Raw genomic sequence first — 23914 nt, 5'->3', positions numbered from 1 at the left:
TCCGACCATAAAAGTGCAAATACTTACAGTGCAAAGTGATAGTAATGAATACATTTCAATAAAACCTTAAATGTGTTAAAATCTTAAAAGTGCAAATGCTTAAAGTACAGAACTTCAGGTTTGATTACATGACAATGTTTATTGAATGAATTACAATAGATTTTCAATTGGAAGAATAGCAGATATAATGAAAATAGTTAAAATAATCGATTGAAATGATAAAAAGATAAGAAAGTATAGTTAGCCAAGGGTAATACACTGTTAAAGTGCATTAAAGGTCCCACTATAAAATCACAATTAAAAGATCAGACCACAAGCAATTTTAAAAATTCTAATCTTGTTGGCGTGTTTTCAAATAGAGAGTTTAAGAAGGTGGAAAAGAAGAACGCTAAGGCAAACATTATCACTTCTCAAGTGTGCACCTTCTGATTATCCACTTTTTTCCAAGAAACTTAGCTACTGTACAGTGTTCTTGAATCCGATTTTAAAATACGCTGTGCTTCCTGGTGACATTGTATTCCCAGCAGCCTACAAACGGGTGCCAACCATTTGCGTAACAAAAATGTGTGGGATTGTCTCTGTGGACTTGGCACAACCAGGGCAATGTAGCTGCCCTGATACAGGTCGACGCCAATCAGCTGTGAAGGAGTTCACAGGAAGTGATCCAAATTTGAATTGGAAATAAACCTTTCTATCCTGTGAAATTGTAATGGCCTCCAGTATTGTTTGTGTCCACCATGGAGTTTGAAGTCCATAAATTAAGTTGTGAGACAACCAACGTGTGACTGTGTTGCGTTAGTCTGAGCCACCCAGTTCCATTATTGCGATTTAAGCAGCCTTTTACTAGGTAAAGAGCAAGGTTCATTGGCGATTCAAGAACTCCCTAAACCTATCACTGTGAGCAGGGATCTAACTTTGGTAAACCACCTGATTTTTTTCAAACGGTCAAGTTTGCAAACTTCATTGGCCGCAGCTGCATAATGTGAAAGCTTGGGGTTTGTTTCAGGCACAACCAAAAGAGCAAAGAGGGAAGTTGTGCCTTATTCACAATGGGTTGCCTACCCATATCAAACCTAAGAGGAAGAAGTGGGGTACTTTGGGGAAGAGAACAGAGGGATATCAAGAATTTGTTCTCAGTAATTAAGAGACTCTCTAGGTTCTCGCACCCCCATAATTTAGCCCCGTACAAAACAGAACCCACTACTTTGTGGTCGTAAATCTGTAGTGGTGCTGCTATTGGTGTTGACTGGGAGCGTCTAAGCTCCTTCTGCAGGGTCTCAGTGGTCTGCTTCTGCTGAAGAGTCCACTTTGCTATGTGGTGCTTCCAGGCCATTTCCTCTGAAAGAGTCACACCCAGATAGTCAAAAGTGACTACTCTTTTGAGGGGGATCCCCCCAAGTGTCAATTTACCTTTGAAGGATTTGAGGGGCTTTTGGTTTCGAAGTGTTGACCTCCAGGTCTCTCGAACCACAGAAGGAATCAAAGTGATCTAGCAGCAGCTGGAGGCCACTGGGGTTTTTTGAGACCAGCAACGTGTCGTCCAAAAATAGCAGAGTTGTTACTTTGACCTTCCCCAGCAAGGGGGCATCAGCTTGGACTTTTGCTAAGTGACTGACCACCCCATTAAGGAAGAGAGAAAACAAGGTAGGCGCCAACACGCAACCTTGTCTGACCCCTCTATTGACTCTGATCGGATCGGTCAGCTGCCTTTGCTCTCCCCTGCGAACACTTGTGAATTTATCCTCATGAAGGCAGATAACCCTCGCAAGGAGTGGTGGTGGAAGGCCCATCTCCTACAGGACTTGGCATAACTTATGCAAATTCATGCTAAAAGAAATGTCTTGGCCAGATCCACATCTGCACTCTTAGGTTTTGGACGCAGGTTAGGGGCCAGAGCAATGCAAACTCTGTTAAAAATATATGGAGCAAAATGTATTTCTTTCACAACATATGGTGCCGATATTTGGTGTTTTAGAGATGCAAGGGAAATTCAAGTAGCTCAGAATAAGATTTTAAGAAACCTGTTATCAGTCCCACAATCCACGCCAGCTTACATAATTCATCAGGAGACTGGGACCGGTTTTCTGGAAGACTTAAATGCTATAGCACCTCTCCTGAAATGGATCTCAACTTGGTTAAACTCTGAATTAGAGTTGAACCGTGAAGTCATGAGAGATTGCCTGGCTCTAGATCAAGTAAATCGTATCCCCTGGTTGAGTTACGTCCATAGGTTTGGCAGTGAAATTAGGATGGCCAGAGTTATTTAACTCACCAGATAAGCTAGTAAATGGTGTTATGAAATGAGCGAAGAAATCTTATTTGTTCATGGCTTCTATGGAAAGAGAAGAAAGGGAGCTGGCACTGTACGTGCTCACCAATTGTTAAAAACATCCTGTGCAATTGAACCCTATCTGAATGCAGTATCCAATCCTAACCACTGTATTCTCCTTGTAAGATTTAGGTTGAACCGGCTACATTTCTTTCTTGCTGATCCCACGGGATGGAGGAGTTGGGGTATGTTCATGTGATGACTTTTCTACCTAGAACACATTGCATCTTTTATTGTGAGCAGTGCACTTTTTGCACATTTGGAAGCGTTTTATCCTCCCAATCCTAAAAGATAAAGGTTTTTTACAAGTTAAACCAGCACTTTTGTACTTACAGCTGCTATCTAATGTTTGGGAGATTTTTAGTATAGCCAGCTTTCTACAGCCGTTAGAAAAAGGAGGAAAAAATGTAAATGATTTTTATGATCTAGTTTATATTAATCAATTTTAAAAGAATTTGAGGTTTTTATAATGTAATTGATTGCTTCTGATGATTATTTAATGTTTGATATTTATTGCTGCTAATTACTGTTTTATTAATCTAAATTTGTGTATAGAATCCTTTATGGTTTTTAAACTAACTGAATAAAGTATTTTTTGACTGACTGATGTCTGGGGATGAAGTTAAAGGTCAACTTCAGGTTGATAAATGCTGTGTAACATTACCCCTCTCTATAGTGACTGTTTTCCAGGCCAGTAGTGAAAAATGAAAAACCTGATCAATGGTGCTTACTTTCTTTCTAAACCCCGCTTGGAAGAGAGATAAGATGTTAGTCTCCTCCATCCGATCTGTCATCTTCATGAGAAGGGCATGGGAGAAGACCTTTTCGGGCACCATCAACCAGGCTAATGAGCCTATAATTGAAGGGGAGTGAGCTGTCACCCTTTTTAAATACCGGGATGACCTTTGCTTCCTTCCATGAAGGTGGCATTTTTGCCCTGGCTGCAATACCATTTGCAAGTTCCCATATATATTTGGACCAGTTAAATGTGTCAGCAAGGAAGACGTCAGCAGGGATGCCATCAGGCCCTGAAGCCTTATTCCTTATCACTGATTGTATACTACATGATATTTCCTCTAGGGTGAAAAAATCGGGGGTCTGGACAGTAGTTGGTTTGGGAGTCAAGCCGTCAGAGACTAATGTTTCTGTACCAGTGTAGGCTGCAGAGAAATGTTCTTCGCAGGAAGACAGGGTGATATTATTGGTGGGGACCTCGGTCTATCTGAGTCTCTCCTGGTCACCAGGAGCCAACATTTCCGTGAATCCTTATTCTGACAAGCATCCTTGATCTGGAGCCATCTATCGTCTTCCCGGTACTTTTTAGCTTTGGCATAGGCATTCTTGCACGATCTCCTCACTATTTTCAAGTCTGCCACAATATTAGCTCTAATAGCCATAGGTCAAAAAAATGTATTCCCTTTGGACAAGTGAACATCAATACAAAAGTACCTACATACAATAGACTCACTAATGCATAAGCGTAACAAGGAAGCAATGAAAAAACGGAAAATTCAAACACGTGAAAACACTATAATAGGATCAAAACATTAGTACAATTTATTAGCATACATTATGTTGATTAAAAATTGGGAAACAAACACAGGACGGAACAATAATAAATAAAAACATCCCAATAAAAAAGGAGCTATAGGAAAAAGGACTAAATTCAAATAACACAATTATTTCGAATTTTCCTTGATTTCTTAATCCACATTCACTCCTTGAGCATCGACGCGTTTCGGCGGTATGAACACAGTATAACCGCCTTCATCAGGGTATATGTATACCTGTTTCCCAATATTTCTGTAAATTCAAATAAGATTGGTCTAATCCTGTCCCTGTAACCTTTGCTTTTTTCTCTGAATTGCTAAGGTTTTTTAATGCTAATTTCTAACTATGACGTCCTTGAAACCTGTGTGTTTTTCAGTAAATTACTAAGGTTTTTTAACTAGCAGTCACATTTGCAGAATGGTGGAAAAAGGGGTCTGGACCTCCAACTAGCTCTCAGGAATTCTGTTGTGTAGGACTTACAGGAGGTGTGTTTTCAGAGTGGTGAACAAAGGGGGCAACACCTCTTAGCAATCCCACTGTGTGGGACTTACTGGAGGTAACAGGAGGGGTAGTTGGCCCCAAGAGCATCCTTGGGGGCCGACTACCCCTCCTAGTACTTCCAGTAAGCCCCACACAGCAATATTACTTAGCTCTGATAGCGGGCCACAACCCCTGTATCTACCAGTCTGCAAACACGCCTCTTGGTGCTCTCTCAGTTGGAGGATGAAGTCCCCATCGCTGCTGGGGGTCATTAGGGGACAACTAGCCTACCTGTTACCTCCAGCAAGCCATACACAGTGAGATTGCGTAGAGGTGGTTGCAGGCCACACACCCTTTCTCCACCACTCTCCAAATGCGCCTTCTAGAGTGCTCTTGGTTGGAGGATGAAGTCCCCTTGCGTCTTGAGGATCTCTGGGGGCCAACTTGCCATCCTGTTACCTCCAGTAAGCCCCACAAACCTGGTGGTAAGAGGCCACGCCCCCTTTCTCCACCACTCTGCAAACACGCCTCCTGGCGCACTGCTGCTTGGGTGACGAAGTCCACTTTAGTCCTGAGGCCCTCAGGACACAAGGGGATCTCATCCCCCTACCAGCAGTGCACCAAGAGGCATCTTTTCAGAATGGTGTAAAAAGAGGTGTGGCCTTTGACCACCTATCAGCAATCCCACTGTGTGAGGCTTACTGGAGGTACCAGGTAGGTAATTTAGGAAAGGCGGGCTGGGTGGCCCCCCTTCCCTTGGTGCTTTTGGACCCCGGGGACCCCATCCCCTGAGGATTGACCCATTTTTTATTTATATTTTAATAAAAAGGGAGGGGGACAAGTAGCCTTAGGCTATTTTCGGCCCCGCGGACCCAATCCCCCGAGGCCAGGTCTTATCCTATTTAAAAAAAATTGCCAAGTTGTTGTGGACCTCGGGGAAGCCCAAGGCTCCTGCGGTCCCTGGTGGCACCCCGCCTCCGGCAGCAGCCAGCGTTGCTTTTGGGCAGAGGGAGCTGCAAACATTTTAAACAAAAAAAAGAAACAGATTAGCAAGTCGCTTGAGGCCCCTCCCCCTTTCTGCACCACTTTGCAAACACACCTCCTGGTACACAACTGGTTGGGGGATGATAAATATTGAGTGTAAATAAGAATGAAACTGTTTGTAATGTACAGTATATGGTTGTCATGTATAGAAAGTCTGTTTTTAAATTATAATGCACTGTAATTAATGTATAGCAATGTTGTAGGAATTTAGAGGTAGCAGTTTGTGGAAGAGCCAAACCGGAGTTCCCCCTCAGTAATAGGGTGTCCTAAGAATAAGAAATGTATGTATAATAAACACAGATGGAATAAGTTAAGCAATCTGTTAGACGTCAATAACTGCAGAACAAATATATTAATTGTTATAATTTCTTACCTTCCAGTTAACGCTCATGAGACATATACAGAATTCCTGAGGAAGGCATAGCCGAAACGAGTTGAATGGAATTTTCTGTTTCTGTATACAATCATGAACTACTGTATAGTAATTTAGAAAAATGTGTATCATATTATCCTTTTCTTTGTATTTCATGTATGTGTAATGTAATATTTGTATGAAAGCTTATATGTTTGATATTTAAATAAGGAGAAAAATAAGGTAATGAATTCATGAAAAATAAAAAAAAATAACAATGCAATAAAATAGAAAGTGAAAACACATATCAAGTTATCAAGTAGTATGTATTATACAAGTATTTGACGTCTAAAAGATGATAGGAACTATGCACAAAAACCGGTGCTAATCCTTGTTTGTAAAAAAAATAGTTTCCTTACCAGGGTTTATCCTGTTAGGTAGGGGCCCCTTTCTTCCTTACACACCTCCAGTAAGTCTGACATAGCAGGATTCCTGAGAGCTGGTTGGAGGCCCCACCCCCTTTCTCCACCGCTCTACAAATGCAAATACTAGTTAAAAAACATTAGAAATTCACTTAAAAATCCAAAGGTTACAGGTTTGTTATAGTTAGGAACTAGAATTATTAAAGCTTTAGAAATTCACTGAAAAAACAAAAGGTTACAGGGACGTTATAGTTAGGCTTAGATTTCACTTTTACAAAACCAGTGAAATTCTGCAGTTATAGTTACCTAAGCTCACTATAACGTATGACCCCGCAAAGCAATGCTTATTACCTCATATATTACACCACTCATGACATGGTCAGTGATGTCACTGATGATATCACTGATTACATAACTGATTATATCACTGAGGATATCATCCACAGAAACACTCATACACACCCCATACAACCTTTCATATGCCCACTCAAACACCTGCACAACTAGTCACATACTTTTCACTGACCCATACCAGTATTCACATATCTACTCACTCCTCTATAGAGGTACTCACATATCCGCTCACTCACTCACTCATACAGCTACTCACACAACCATTCCTTCACCCATACAGCCACTTATACAACCAGTCACTCACCCATGCAACCAGTCACATAGTCACACACTCATCCACACACCCACTTATTTATCTAGACAGTCACTGACACACCCACTCACTCACCCATACAGCCTCTGAACACAGCCGCTCACTTACTCATACAAACACTCATACACTCTCTCACACAACCACTTACATACTCATTCATATCTCCATACATGTACTCACACATCGCTAACTCACCCATACAGCCATTCACACACTCACTCTCTAATACAGCCACTTACACACCAACTCACAAGCAAACCCTCACTCAAAGAGCCACTCACTCACCCATACAGCCCCTTACACACCCACTCACTCACTCAAGTCAAGTCAAATTCCTTTATTCGGTTTTCATGAAAATACAAAAACCATAAAAGTACAATGTTAAAAAATACGGTAAAAATAATTAAAATTTAATCCTCTAGTTATAATGAATACTTTAAAAACTTTGCGAATTCAATCAATGAGAATACATACCAACAATACAAAGCGCTAGGATACAAGCTCAATGTTAAGAGACCTCAAGTGCATCATTGGAGTACAAAAAATGAAAATAACTGCATTCTTGCATGGTATATACAGCACCAGTCCTATTCTAAGTTTGGCCTGTGCCTGATACAGAGCTTCAAAAATGTGGCTATGTTTTTTGCAAAACACTCTACTTCCAGAAATTGCATCACAAGGTAAGCTGGGCGGCATTGTCGCATACCCAAAAATTTTAGTATGGGTATTACCCATTGATTCTTTGATTCCTTGTAAAATTTGCAAAACAAGACCACATGCATTGATGATTGTGTAGATACTTCATCACAGGGGCAGTTTGATAAAATTTTTGACCAATCATTTGTTTTTGGAAAAGTTACCAAGCAGTGGAATATGTTCATCCTAAATCGCGTCAACACAAACCTGTCATAACCACTCAAATGAAAGGTTAAGTAAGGCTGTAAAAACCAACAGGTTTGAATTGATAGGGTATGTTGTACTGAGCTTTTGTTTGCCTCCATAACCAGTTGTCGTTCTTCCAAATGGGTCAAGCACAATTTTTTGAGTCTTTTTCTAGAGCTCTCTGATATCTGTGAGGGGTTATGATAATACCTTACCAGACCCATATCATACAAAAGGTTTTTGACATATGAGAGCCAACCGATCTTATTTGTGTTTTCACGGGAAAGACAATCGTCCAGGAGCTCCTGGTTAAAAACTGATTTGAGGGAGGACCAAATACGATGCCACAAGAGAATCAGTTGTGATTTCACTATGTCAATGACATATGGCATACCCTGTTCCACATGACAGTTGAAGGTTGAAGTACCTAGCGGAACCGCCAGTAGAAACCTCAGGAAGCTGTTCTCGACTTTTTGAAGGGCATCTACCTTTCCATAACCCCACACCCTGGCTCCATAAATCGCTGTGCTGATACATTTGGCTTGATAAATTTGGAACATCTCCACCGGTGGCCTTTTACCCAGTCTCTGCGCAAAATTAACTAATGCAGTGGTAGCCATAATAAACAACAATTTTCTGACCTCTATTGCCTGTCTCTATGAGCACTTGTCATCGATTAAAATTCCTACGTAAGGATACGTGGTGGTGTTCTCCAACTTAGTATTGAATGAATTAATGAATGATTACCCATTTCTATAGCGCATGGTTACCCTGAGGCATCCCAGCGCTTACGTGGTCCAGTCGCCACCATTGATTTTAGCAGAATAGGAAGGTTTTCAGCATCTTTCTAAACCTGAGATGGTTCTCCTCCATGCGGATAGCATCTGGAAGATTATTCCACAGCTTTGCGGCCTGTAGAGAGAAACGTCTGCCCCCGGTGCGCGATCTCCTAGTCTTGGGGATTGCCAGTAGATTCTTATTACTAGATCTCAGGGTTCTACATGTTTGATAAGGAGTAAACAAGGGTGCCAGAATGTCTGCTCCGGAGTTATGCAGGGCTTTATGGGCAATAGTCATTGCTTTAAATTCAATTCTTTGTTGCACAGGCAACCAGTGTAGTTGCCTCAATGCTGGTTTGGCAGAGGTTCTGCATGGGATATTTAGTAGCAATCGGGCAGCACAGTTTTGGATGGTCTGAAGGATCTTAATTGTCCCTTTAGGGGCACCCAGATAGACTGCGTTGGAGTAGTCTAGTCGTGATAGTATCAGGGATTGTACTAGGATCCTTCTAGCTTCAAAGGGAAGTACTCCTAGGACCTTTCTGAGTGCTCTCATGAGGGCATAACCAGTCCCTGCTACCTTCCGGGCTTGGACCTGAAAGTTAAGGGCTGGATCCAGCCACACTCCCAGGCTTTTAATTTGCTCCTTGGGGGTTGGAGGCTGCCCCAGGGAATCCGGCCACCACATATCCACAGAGGTAGGTGGTTTGTGTCCCAGCATCATGACCTCTGTTTTAGCTCCATTAAGCTTCAAAAAGGAGTCATTCATCCATTCCTGGACTTTGCTAAGACAGGAGGAGAGATTGCTATAAGTCGTCTCCTGCCCAGACAGGGAGATGATAAGCTGAGTGTCATCAGCATATGTTACCAGTTGTACTCCCCAGGGTTGCACCACCTCAGCCAAAGGTCTCATGTAAATATTAAATAGGGTCGGGCTGAGGGATGACCCCTGGGGAACACCACATTGGAGCTGTATTGGGGCGGAAACTGTGTCATCCTCAAACACTGAGAAAGTCCGATTGGAAAGGAAGGAGCTAAGCCAGTTCAGGGCGGTCCCAGTGATACCCACATCCCTCAATCTCTGGATGAGAATCGTGTGATTAACGGTATCAAAGGCCGCACTGAGGTCTAATAATAGTATGGCCGCGCATTTCCCTTCGTCCAGAATCTTTCTGGTTTTCTCAATTACTGCCACAAGGGACGTTTCAGTACCCTGTTTACATCTAAACCCGGTCTGGGTGTAGTGCAGCAGATTATTGGCTTCAATGAAGGTAGATAGAAGAGAGTTGACATGTTTTTCAGCTATCTTGCTAACAGTTGGCAGCAAAGAGATAGGGCGATAGTTGGAACAATCGTCGGGGTTAAGATTGGGCTTTTTTAATAACGCTCTTACTCTTGCTTGTTTCCACCTTGGTGGGACTACCCCGGTGGTCAAGGATGTGTTGATCACGTCCTGTATTACAGGGGCCACTGTGTCTGAGACAAGCTTGAGGATGGTAGGTGGGGCTACATCACAAGGTGATCCAGATTTCAGATTGCCTAAAAGCAATTGGGCCTTGTCGCCATCCAGGGGAGAGAATTCATTAAGTGTAGGTAGGACTTGTACCAGGGGAGGGTTGGACCTCATGCAGTCATCTGTGGCAGTCACCTGAAAGGATGCATAGATGTTTGCAACCTTTGTGGCAAAGAAATTTGCCAAGTCTCTGCAGCGCGGGGAGTGCCATAGTTGAGTCCATCACGGGGGTGGGAGGGGTAACCAAAGTTTTAAAAATTTTGAAGATTTCCCTGGAGGAATTGGCAGCTAGAGAGATTTTTTCCTGGTAATAGTTAGATTGGGTCGCTTTTATAGCCTGCTTGTAATTGCGTAGGGCTAGTCTGTAAACATTTTTACTCTCTTCACCATAGTCTTTCCTCCACTTTCTCTCCTTCTGTTTACATATCTGTTTAAGAGTTCTCAACTCAGGTGTGTACCAAGATTTTTTATTGGCCCCTTTCCGATGGCTAAGTTCAGTTTTGGGCAAAGTCGCCTCAAGAGATTCCTCTAACCAGTGATTAAATCGCGCATTTGCCTCTATAGGGTCATTGGTATAGTCAGGCTTATTTTTCCTAAGTTCAGATGTCCATTTGTCCACAGGCAATTTAGACCAGACCCTGCACATTTTTTTTGAGACCTTGGTCTGTATAGGTTGCTTATGGTGGGTCAAAGAGAAGGACAGAAGGGTGTGGTCCGACCAAGGAACCACTGAAGAATTTTCAAACTTCAGCGCGTTCATATTAGTATAACCGATGAAGATTACCTCATTTTCTTATGTCTAGGCCCACAGGACATTATGAAGGTTTTTTTAATGTTGATTCTTAAATCTAAATTGGCCATGTAACTGTGGTACCTATTGAGTGCACATTATAGTTCTTAGGGGGTTCCTGCTGTGTTTAGGGCGTCGTCCGCATAGAGTAAGGTGGGTATTGGGTGTTTTTGCAGATGAGGTAGGTCCTGGCACCCTTCCAACATGGCCTGTTCAAGGCCGTTTGAATAGAGTGTAAAAAGGAAGGGCACCAGGACACAATTCTCCCTTATCCCCCTCTCCACTCTGAGCGCTGCCGTAAGCTCCCCTCCTAAACCGAACCTCACCCTGGCCGTAGCATTAGAATACTATTCTCGCAGAAAATTTACCAAGGAGAGCTCTACACCCATCTCTGTTAAAATAGTTCATAGTTTGGAGTGTTTTACGCAGTCAAAGGCTGCGGTTAGATCTACGTATGCCATGTACAAGTTCCCCCCTTTGCGTTCACGTATTTACCCATAAAGAGGGTCAGATTAGGGCTTGCTCCATGGTACCCAGACCCTCCCTGAACCCTAATTGGAGTTCTGACAATTTCTTAATATCGTCTGCCCATTGCTGTAGACGGTTAAGGATGATATGTCCCGCCACTTTGCCCAAAGAGTCTAACAGAGATATGGGACGGTAGCAGGATGGACTCTGGTGATCTCCTTTCTTAAATATCAGGACCAATATTGAATCTGACCATGATTCAATAAGCCCCACTGCACAAGAGGCTTCTAGGACCCTGGTCAATATTGGGGTCCACAGATCCATGTTGTATTTAAAAAGGTCTACTGGGACACCATCGGGGCCTGGCGCCCCCCCCCCCCCCTTTACTAGCCATTAAGGCGTGTTCAACTTCCAACTGGGTAATGTCAAGGGCTATAGGGAAAATTGTAGTGTTACTCACTCACTCATAAAGCCATTCATACACCCACTGACCCATACAGTCACTACACACCCAGTTACCCACCCATAGTACCACTCACACCCCCATTCATTCACTTTTGCAGCCACTGATATGCCGACTAACTCCCCAATACAGCCACTCACACACCATCTCACTCACCCACACAGATACTCACACACCCACTTATACACCCATCAGCCACTTACATAACCATACACACAAGGAAACATACAGTCACACAGCCACTTACTAAATATATATTACAAGCAGTATAACTCAGCAGTAGTGCACTTAGTATACTAAGGGAAGTAAGTTATAGTTAGCTCAGGTAACTATAACTGCTGAATTTCACTGGTTTTGTACGAGTGAAATCTGAGCCTAATAATAGCATCCCAGTAGCCTTTGTTTTTTCAGTGAATTTTTAATGGTTTTTAAATTCTAGCTCTTAAAAATGATCGTCCTTGTAACCTTTGTTTTTTCAGTGAATTTTTAAGGTATTTTTAATGTTATGTAAGATGCCTATCGTAATGCACAGTGGGAAGAGGAGTTTGAACCCAGGGTCTGGCCTGGCAATGTGCTGCCCCCACCCAAACTTTCTGCCTTCTCCTCCTTGCCACCATTGTCCAAGTCTATAACACTGCTCCTTCATTACAGGAGTGTGTGGCTGTTGTTCTGCCACTGCCCTTCTCGCCTGCCCTAAACAGTTAGCTTGCTGCCCCATCCATCTCAACCTACACTCTGTCATCCATGTCAATTCACCAGCCCCTACCCTCCTGCCCTGCATGTTCCGATGTGTTGCCACTTTCCTCCATTTAGCTTGGTGTCCTTGCCCACTCCTACTGTTCTTCTTTCCTAATTACATGCCCCATTATTGCCCTCCTGCTTAGCCTCTGTGCTAAGCTTGCTGCTCCTACTCTCCTTCCCCCTGCCCTCCGATGTTTGTGGGCATGGACCTGTTCCCTACTTTCTGCCCAGCATATTCCATGAACCAGTCACCCTCCTATCTACTCTGAGAGTTATGCTGAGCTGTGACTGCCCCTTCCACCAGCCTAGCATGGTCGGATAGTTGCTGCCTGACCCTTTCACCTTCAGCCTGCCTGTCCAAGCTCTATGCCCATATCCCCTCCATCCTGTCCGCCGTGGTTCATCTTGCTGCCACTCCCTTCTGCCCTCCATGTTCTGTTGTGCTGCAATAGCTCTTCCTTTCTGTCATGCCTGGTCTATTTTGAAGCTCCTTCCATTGCCATCTTTTGTCTGTGTTTACCACCTAACCCTCCCTTATGTCCTCCATGGTCCTTTGTGCATGACCCTGCCCCCTGCCTCATGTCCACCATTGTGCTGCCACTAACTCTCCCTCTCTCTACAGGACCGCCCACCACAATGCAATATATGCGGGATGCCACCGCCGCCATGACAGTGGTATCCTAATTCCATTGTGGGACCACTGCACCTCTTGTGGGCAGTCCCGTTTGCCGTTGCGGTGTCCGCCCACCATCGTAATGATGCCCTAAGTGTTAAATCCAGTGCTTTCACGTCGGATAGTCTCCTGAAAGATACCAAACAAAGCAGCATAGTCAGCTTCACTGACGGTATAGAGTCAGAATATGGAGTTGAAAATGTCGGCTTGCACTAATATCGACTTTGAAATATTGGGGAACAGAAATATCGACAGTTAGAATATTGTGGTCCAGATTATATAGTTTAAGGTAAGAAATATATTTTTTTTAAATATCGAAGTCATTATCATTATTTGCAAAAATATTGTTGCTAAAAATATTGTTTTTTTAGTTAGTGCTATATTTTTTGTATGTTTTTTAAATGTATGTTCTCTGTTTTTTTGTCTAAGTATTGCTTTTTTTTTTTATTTGTTTTAATTTTTTAGTAGTTAATAATTTTATTTTAAATACATTTTGCGTTTTAGTTCCGCAGCGGGTTGTGGGTTTATAGGGGAAAAGTGTGAGAAGTAATTTAATTATAATAAATTAAATATACATTTTTATTATTAGTATTTATTTATTTTATATTTTATATTGTTAATTATGGGAATTAATTTATTATTAATGAATTCATATTGGCTGGTAATGTTTAATATTTAATTAATTGGTAAATATGTAAATTATGTATTTTTTTTAGGAGCTGGTTGTGGGTTTATAGGGGAATAGGGTGAGAAGTAATTTAATTATAATGAAATTAGTATTATTTTCTATTAATTAACATTTATTTATGTAATATTTTATACTGGTAACTGTGGGAATTAATTTATTATTATTATTTATTAATTGGTTGTTAATTATTATTAATTCATTGTTAATTGTGTCATTATTTAGGAACGGGTTGTGGGTTGATAGGGGAGTAGGGTGGGAAGTAATTTAATTTTAATATATGTATGTAATAATATATTTTATATAATATAATAGTTATTGTTATTGTAGGAATTAGTTTATTAATAATTATTTACAATTTGTTAATTGTTATTAATTAATGAATAGTTAATTAATTATGTTAATTGTGTCATGTGTTTAGAAATGGGTGGTGGGGTTTATAGGGGAATAGAGTGGGAGTTTTTTTATAAATACTTAATTATTTGTTAAATTATGCTAATTAATTATGGCAATTGCGTAATTAATTTGATGTGTGAGTTGTGGCGCTTATAGTGGTAAATGGTGGGAAGTCAATTTTTAAAAATTAAATAATGATTTGTGGTTAAATGATATTAATTTATTAATGTAAAATTGGTTATGGAAATTGTGTAATTTATTTTAGCTGTGTGTTGTGGTGTTTATTGGGGTAGAGCCTGGAAACTAATTTAATTTAAATTCATTCATCATTACTTGATCATTAAGATTCATGATTCACTTCATAAATATTTTTGGCAATTGTTTCTTGTTATTTTGTTTGTAAATTTTGGTTCTATAGTGGTAACATTTGGTTAGTTCATGAATTTTTAAATGTTTTAATGTGTTTTTTTAATAATAATATTTGTTTAATTGATAAATATTTTTGTTAATTATGGAGGTAATAATTTAGATGTGAGTTTTAAATTGTGTGGTGTTATAGGGTAGGTACAAAAAATATTATATGTATTTAATAGTTTTTGAATATAAATAATCTCTATTTCAAAATATATATTTGTTTGTGAATTATTTTATTTATTTTTTAAATTAACCTTTGTATGTCATTTTTTAGTTTTTTAAAAACATTTTTATATATTTTTGTTTTTTTATTATGTTTTGTATTGTAATTGATATATTTTTTTTATTTGAATTGTCTTTAGTTGGAGTAGTAATTGTTATCCCTTGCTCTCCAAAACTTTCCCTAATGTTGCACTCACTGGAGTGGGAATAGTCATTTTTTCCTCTTAGCTTTCCAACACTTTCCCTACTGTTGCACTTGCTGGAGTGGGAATAGTAATGTTTTCCTCTCCGCTATCCAACATTTTCCCTACTGTTGCACTTGCTGGAGTGGGAATAGTCATTTTATCCCCAACGCTATCCAACACTTTCCCTACCATTGCACTCGCTGGAGTGGGAATAGTAATTTTTACTCCTCTGCTATCCAACACATTCCCTACTGTTGCACTCGTTGGAGTGGGAATAGTAATTTTTACCCCTCTGCTATCCAACACTTACCCTACTGTTACACTCATTAGAGTGGGAATAGTAAATTATTCCTCTCCGCTATCCAACACTTTCCTTCTGTATTCACTGGAGTGGGACTACTCATTTTTACCTCTCTGGCTATCCAACACTTTCCCTACTGTTGCACTCACCGGAGTTGGAATAGTACATTTTAATCCTTCGCTATCCAACACTTTCCCTACTGCTGCATTCGCAGGAGTGGGAATGAAGTTTTTTACCTATCCGCCATGCCACCCTTTCCCTACTGTTGCACCCGCTGGAGTGGGAATAGTAATTTGTACTTCTACACTATCCAACACTTTCCCTAATGTTGCACATGCTCGAGTGCGAATAGTAATTTTTACACCTCCGCTCTCCAACATGTTTTCTACTGTTGCCCTCAATGTAGTGCAAAATGTAGCTTAAAAAATATTAAGAGGTCTATTAGGATGGCAGTCGGAAAATCACTCCGACTGCCATGGTAGCGGGAAAACATTGCCGGCTAGGACCGTGGGAAAACCACATTGCGGTGGTTGCTGCTGCTGCAGCACTGCCAGCAGCACTGCCGCGATATCCAATAAAGCATGTCCTGCATGTCCCCTGCACTGGGGGGCAGGCACTGCACAGTGCCTGCCACCTGGTACAGGGACATGTAGGGGGTACCATGGGTACCCCCAAGTGCACCCACACCCCCCAACACATTGGGGGCCCACAATGGGCCCCCGGAGATATTATCTGCATGCCTTTCCATGGCGGTCCCACCGCTAAAGAAAGGCTGGCTACCGCCAGCATCCTAATCATGCACCAGCACCATTGTGGCGGTCCAGTTCCGTCTGCTAGGCTGGTGTGTGGACTGCAACCGGTGGTAAAGTGGTGGGCAGAAAATCTCACCGCCGCTGTCGTCACTGCCATGCGGATGGGACCAGCGGTTTTCCAGTTGCGATCGCGGGTGGATGTCCGCCGCCGGTCCGGCAGTTGCTACAGTCGGCCTGGCAGGGGCCATTCGGCCACCATCCTAATTGACCCCTAAGTATTTTAATATTTTAATTTATAATATATATATATATATATATTCACTGAAAAAAACATAGGTTTCAGGGGCGTTATAGTTAGCTGGACATTTCACACATACAAAACCATAAAATTCCCTCGTTGTAGTTAGTTCAGCTAACTATAACTTACACCCCCGCAATGCACTGCTGATGACGTCACATATTACATCACTCATGACATCGTCAGTGACATCACTGATGACATTTCAAATGACATCACTGATAACATCACTGATGACATCATCCAATGACTGTGTTTCTGTAAAGTTTAAATATGTTTAATATATATAGGGAAAGGCGTAATGAAGAATGAGTGGGTGTATAAGTATCTGTATGGATGATTTAGTAGGTGCGTGACTGACTCTGTGAGTGATTAAACATATCTTACTGAATGCATGGGTTAGTGACTAAACTGTGTGAATGTCTGTGTCTGTCTGTCTTTTGGTGTGTAAGCGACTGCATGGGTTTGTGAATAGCGACCTGAATGTCTATATGAGTTATTGATTGGTTGTCTGAGTATCTGTATGGGTGCCTGAGCGTTTGTGTGGATGGGGTGTGTATGACTGTGGGCATAGATGTTTGAGTGGGTGATTCACTGGGTGCTTGGTTTCAAGAGTGCTTCTGTGATGGACTGTATGGGTGGGTGTGTGTGTGTATGGGTGTGTTAGTGAGTGAATGTTTATCTCAGTGGTACATGTGTGAGTAACTACATATGTTAAAGGCAGTATATATGTGTGTTCAAGTATATAAATGGCAATAAGTGAGAGTATATGATTATGAGAGTGGCTGAAGGATGAGTGTGTGCTTGTATCAGTGATTGTATAAGAGCGTAAGAATGTGCTAGTATTTGTATGAGTAAGTGAGCTGGTGTGTGTGTATAACTGTATAGGTGAGTAAATGGGAGTGTGGGTAATTATTTGCATGGCTGACTAGATGTGTGAGTACGTCTATGGATGAGTGGTGGTGTGTGAGTGTCTATATAGGTATATGAGTATATATGATAGTCCCCTTGAATCTCGAGGGTCCCTGGGGGCTAACTAACTCACCAGTTATGTCCAGTAAGTGCCACAGAGTTGCATTGCAGCGATGTGTAAAATGGGGCATGGCCTCGGACCACCTCTCTGCAACACAGCTCTGTGGTGCTTGCTGGAGGTACATGGTGGGCTACTTGGACCCAGGGACTCTCATGATTAAAGGGGACTTATTTCCCCAACTTAAAACACGCCACAGGGCTTGTTTGCACACGTCACATCTGACCCTGCCCCCTCCCTTTACCACTGCGCAAAGGCATCCTGTATCACATTTTAAGTTGGGGGATTAAGTCCCCTTGAATCCTCGAGACTCCCTGGGTCCAAGTAGCCCACCATGTACCTTAAGTAAGCACCACAGAGTTGCTTTGCAGAGAGGTGGTCCGAGGCCTTGCCCCATTTTACACCTCTCTTCAATGCAACTCTGTGGCACACTGGACATACCTGGTGGGTTAATGGGCCCCCAGGGACCCTCAGGATTCAAGGGAACTTAATTCCTCAACTTAAAAAGTGCCACAGGGCGCGTTTCCACACTTGTGACATCAGGCCACGCGCCCTCCCTGCACCACTGTGCAAACGCACCCGCTGGTGCGTTGTAAATTGGGGGATTAAGTCCTCTTGAGTCCTGAGGGTCTGTGGGGACCAGCTAGCCCACCACTTACCTCCAGCAAGTGCCACAGAGCTGCGTTGCAGAGTGGTGTAAAAAGGGGCATGGTCTCTGAACACCTCTCTGCAACGCAGCTCTGTGGCACTTACTGGAGGTACCTAGTGTGCTAGTTGGCCCCCAGGGACCCTCAGAATTGAAGAGGAATTAATTCTCCAACTTAAAACGCGCCACAGGATGTGTTTGCACACATGTCACCTCAGGCCCGCCCCCTCCCTTCACCACTGTGCAAACGTGCCCCGTGGCACTTTTTAAGTTTTTAAGTTTACTACGGGAGCCGGCATTGCTTTTCCACATGGGGAGCTGCTGACATGCAGCTCCCCGTATGGAAAAGCAATGTGGTTTGGATTTTGGAAGAGAGAGCGGGTTTGCTATGACAGGGCGGGAGCGCGATGCTCCCACCCTGTCATAGCCAACAGCAGTGTCCTTGGGACACTGTAGGAGCTGGCCGTGTGGGGTGGCGGTCCCCAGGGCTATCACAGGCTCCAAGAGGGGGGCCGCGTGGCCCCCCTCCCAACATCCCAACAGCACGGACCCCCACATTTTTTAATCGTAGTGCCCCGGGAAGGTGGCGGTCCCCAGGGCATGTGTGGGGCTTGAGCCCAGCCACACAGGTATATTATTTTTTTTAAAAAGAAGCCCCGGGGTTGGCGGTCCCTGGGGCTGCGGGAGGGCAGTGTGCCCTCCGCAATAATATTTAATCAGAACTCCGGGGAGTGCCTGTCCCCAGACCTTGGGGAGGCCTTTGAGGCCCCCCAATTAAAAAAAAACAAGCCCTGGGGGTGGTGGTCCCCGGGGCTGCAGGGTGGCATGTGCCCCCACAATTATTGTTTCAAAGCCCCGGGACCTGGCCCACCCGGGGCCTTCAATGAAACAAAGTGCGGGAGTCCCTCCGCGCATCCACGTTAAAACAAAAAAATTTTTGTTTGGCATTGGGGTTCCTAGTGGAACCCCCTGAGCAGGTCTAGGTGGTCGGGTGTACCCTTTTCTTGTTTTTTTGCACTGTTTTCTTGGCAAAAAATGTCTGCCAACACTTCCTGGTTTGGAGTGTTGACAGTCAATTAGAATGCAACTCGTTATCGGCAGGGTGCACAGATCCTCTGCGCCTCTATATATCAAAACTTTCATTTTTTGATTTTCTCAGCAACTACTGAATGGATTTACACCATTTAAGAAAAATAGTTTTTTCTGAGGCAAGGGCTACCTTCATGCCAAATTTGGTGTAATTCCATTCAGCAGTTTGAGCTGTAGCCGTGTCTAAAGCTTCCTATGGGAAATGCATTTTTTCACCTCTTTTTCTTGAATTTCTCAGAAACTACTGAACGGATTTACACGATTTAACAGAAAGAGTTCTTTCTGAAACAAGGGCTACCTGTTTGCCAAATTTGGTGTTATTCCGTTCAACAGTTCAGGCAGTAGCGGTGTCTAAAGTTTTTCTTATGGGAATTACCATGGAGAAAACATGTTTTAGGATCCCCCTTTTTTCTCAGCCCCTGCTTCATCACTCACCCCGAAACTTGCAAGATACGAGCTGAGCGGTTTTGAAAATTTCACGAAGATTCATGAACCGGCGCCAAAGGTATTGGGAAAAGAATGTTACGAATTTCCTATAGATAATAGGTCCTAACTATAACTACCTATTGGCGACCGCCAGTAGGTAATATGTATATATATATATATATTTACATATGATTTTTATGTTTATGTTACAGGTGTATGCATATATATTTAGTTATAATTTATAATATATTTATAATATGCGAAAATTAATAAAATTGATTATTTATGAATTGTTTTTAAGTAATTATATATATTACATGTTATATATGTATGTTACTTGTTTTTACATTAAGGGGCCGATTCTGATTCGGTTAACCAATCCGTACGACTAAATCGAATCCGTAGCCCTTTCCGTACGACTCGTCCAATTACCGTCTGTATCCCGTAGTACGATTCGTAGGAAAAATATACGACCGAATCATTGCGAACCGTACGAATAGCAAGGGAAAATCTGTACGACACGGACCCTAACAGTAAACCGTACGAATCGTAAAAATGCTGTACGACCCGAAAAGTACGATCCAGACCGGGGAATCAGAATGCGATTCGAACTGAAAACGTTGCGTATGAGAGAGCCACACAATCAAATACGTGACAAACCCATACGGAACGACGTGCATGCGAACCCTGTAAAACAGCACAAGGAGGGTGAAAACGACTCGCACAACACCACAAAACAAGTCTCCAGTGTACAAACCATGGAAATTAATGTCCTGGGCAGATCCAAACAGGCAAACAGAGGGGCTAACTCAGAACCACCCCTTATGACACAACCAACTAAAATTCAAACTAAACCCCACCCACAAATGGACCAATAACAAGGGCCCACACACAGAAACCATGATCCTTTGCAACAGACTCAATTTGCAACAGACACTGCCAACACACCACCAACTGCACACGTCCACCTTCACACATACCCCCATTAACATTTAGACCCACACACCCACCCCACCTTGGAGCTGGACACTGCTGGCCCGGACCTGCACACACCAATGTGAAGGTAATATGCAGGGCCCTATCGACGCGTACCCTTCCGTTTGTGCGGTACGCAGGGGTTGCTGGACCCGCCCCTTAGGTAACCGGACATTGGTGGTGATATATGGCGTACAGATTATGTTGTGGGACTTTGGTATGGGTGATATTTACTGCCCCTCACCCCCCCAATCGCCCCTGGTTGCTGTTCTCACCGTATGCGCCGTCGTCAGTTTCTGTGCACCAGTTTTTAGGCTTACAGGACTGGGATGAAACGGGCGATGAGGTTCGTTGCGTGTACTTCACGTACCATGGAAGCGGTTCAGCTCGGACTCTGCTTTTCCGGACGTTTTGAGCTTCCGTAGAAAAAGAGTCGTACAGAGTGTCGCAGAGATGAATCGTACTTGCTGGGCCGAAAACTGCTGCTTAAATACGTACAGATGACGCATACTGCGTGTTCTGGATACAAATCGCACGTATTTTTTTAGCCGTTTGGTGTTAGTACGAATCGTACCGAGATCTGCTTTGGATCCGAATCGTACTTCATCGTACGTACGGGGAAGATTCCAGGTACGATTCGTACAGGAAATATGCTCCGTACGGCTATTTGTAAAGGGATTTTACCGGATCGTAATCAGCCCCTAAATGTATTACTTAGAATTGTTAACATTTGCAAATAAATGTAAATTATTTTTTTTAAGTTACATTTATTATTGAATTTATTTTACAATATTTTTATACATATAGAAAAACAATATTTTATAAATCGATATTTTTCAATGATATTTTTTTTCTCAATATTTTTGTACTTACCATTATGAAGATAGGAGGTTGATATTTTTGACAACGATATTTATGTCCCGATATTTCTGTAGGTCGATTTGTTGTTGTCGATATTCTATCAGCGATCCTTCACTGACAGTTGTTTCCTTGAAAGGTCGGAATTAGCCTGCTACCTCTGTAGGAATGAAAGGACAATATTCACGTCCCACAGGTATGCATATTTGGGTCACGGAGAGTTGCTCAGGGGAATACAACGTATGACCCGGCTCAGCAATGGTTGATCTCCCACATGTTTCCTTTCATTAAAGCATGCCTAGGTGAGAAGGCAGAACAGTAGTTGTTAGTTGAAGAATAAGCTAGTCCTGAAGACGCCAAACCCGCTAAGAAACTGATTGACAATAGGGGCCCCCAGGGGATCCAAACTCAGTTTGTTGCACAAACCTAGCCAGCATCGCCAAGCTGAGGCAAAACATTTATGTGTGGCATCAGACCGGGATCGGAGAAGGAAACCTTCAGACTGTTCCAAATGGCCAGAAAAGAGCCAACGGTCCCTGAAATGCACCATGCTATGAGATATAGATGGCCTTGCATCTGTAAGCGATGTCGAAGTCCTGATGGTTCGAGAAGAAGATCCGGAAATTGAGCAATCTGGGATGGACACGAGCAAGACAACTCCACCAAGGTTGGGATCTCCACAGAGGAGTGATCAAAATTAGTTCTGTCTGCTGTTTGTGAGTTTGGGCTGACACTCTCAGAATCAAGAGAAATGGAGGGAAGGTATAAGGGAGAGGCCCGTGCCAGTCCTGAAGGAAAGCATCTGTGGCCAGGGCCAACATATCTGGGCGCTAGGAAAAGAACTTTGGAAGTTGATTGGAGAGGTGAGAGGCCAACAGATCTGTGTCCCATGGGCGCAACTGTTTCTGGAGTAACAGGAATATGGACGGGTGAAGTTACCACTCACTGGCATTCGGAAAATGCCAAGAATTCTAGTCCGCCACAATGTTGTTACGACCTGGGAGATATTTCTCAATCACTGTGATATAGCGATGACGGAAATAATGCCAGAATTCCTTGGCAATCTCCACCAGAACCTGGAATTTGGTCCAGATCTGTCTTTTGATGTACTTGTCTGCAGAGATGTTGTCCATCCTCAGCAGCAGGCAACAACTGGAAGTGTGGGGCACAAGAGTTTTGATGGTGAAAGAACTCTCTAAGAGCGCTAAGCAATTTATGTGGAGTTGCAATTCATCTGATTTCCATTGACCGCCAGTGGAAATATTCGTACACCTGGCCCCCCAACCCCACTGACTGGCATCTGATTCAATCACCATGTCCAGATGGGAGCCGAAAATGCCATTCCAGGCTGCCATGTGACCGAGCCACCATTGCAGCTCTGCTCGGGTGTCTGGCATGAGACTGATTGTTTCAGAGTAGGAAATATCTCTTTGAAGGTGGTGGATCTTTAAGTGTTGGAGAGCTTGATAGTGCCAGGGGGTTTGGGAATATTGCCTGTGTTGAGGAGGCTAACAGGCCCACAATCTTGGCTAGAATGGTCAGAGAGATTCTGTCTTTGGAAAGGGCTGAACACATTTCTTTCTGAACTAGCTTCAGCTTCAGATGAGGGAGGAAAAGGAGGGCTAACAATGAGTCTATTTGAAAACCGAGAAATTCTATGCACTGGGAGGGGCAAAGAATGGCCTTCTTCTGATTGACCAGAAGACCCAAATTTTGGAGTATTTGAATGGTCCATGATGGGTGAGTAAGCAGTAGCTGTTTGCCCTGCCCCATCTGGAAGACATTCTTGATATATATGAAAAGATTAACTCTTCTGGTGCAGAGTTGTTCAACTATACGATGCATCACCTTGGCAAAGCACCACTGTGCGGAGGACAGACCGAAAGGAAGGACCTTAAAGTCGAACCACTGACCCTCCAACTTGAATTGCCGGACCTTGCTGTGAGGGAAAAAATGGGAATGGATATTACTGCGTCCTCAGGTCAAGATGGAACATCCAATCACTGTCTTGTTTCCAGAAACGACGGGTCTTGCATGATAGACTACCAATTAGGGGGGAAGTGTTGTGCCCCTAGTTGAATGGATGCAGGGGAATGAGTCTTACCTGAGGCGCCTGAGGAGGCATTGAAATTTCCTTGGCCTCTGGGAGGGCCTTTGTGATAAGGATAGCATCCACCATGCCCTTTGGAGGGTTAAAAGATGGAGCATGCCTCAGCGTCGCTGGCTCAGTTTCTGCCTTGGTATGTTCTGGAAGAGCTTGATGTGAAGAGAAGGCTGGTTGAACGCACTCTGTATTGACTGGCTCACCCAAAAAGGTGTTGGTTGTGGAACACCTTGTGCAGTGAGGACTGTGAAGGTCTACACAAACTTCCCATTATCTTTTACAAATTTGTCCCTGAAGAGGAGGCCACTTTCTCTTTGGCCCGGTTCTGCATTGGGCAGTTATGCTATTTTGGTATCTATGCGGATAAGTATGGATCTAC

Source organism: Lissotriton vulgaris, chromosome 5 (assembly GCF_964263255.1).
Source record: "Lissotriton vulgaris chromosome 5, aLisVul1.2, whole genome shotgun sequence".
NCBI classification, from domain to species: Eukaryota; Metazoa; Chordata; class Amphibia; order Caudata; family Salamandridae; genus Lissotriton; species Lissotriton vulgaris.
Note: the sequence above shows the minus strand (reverse complement) of the source record.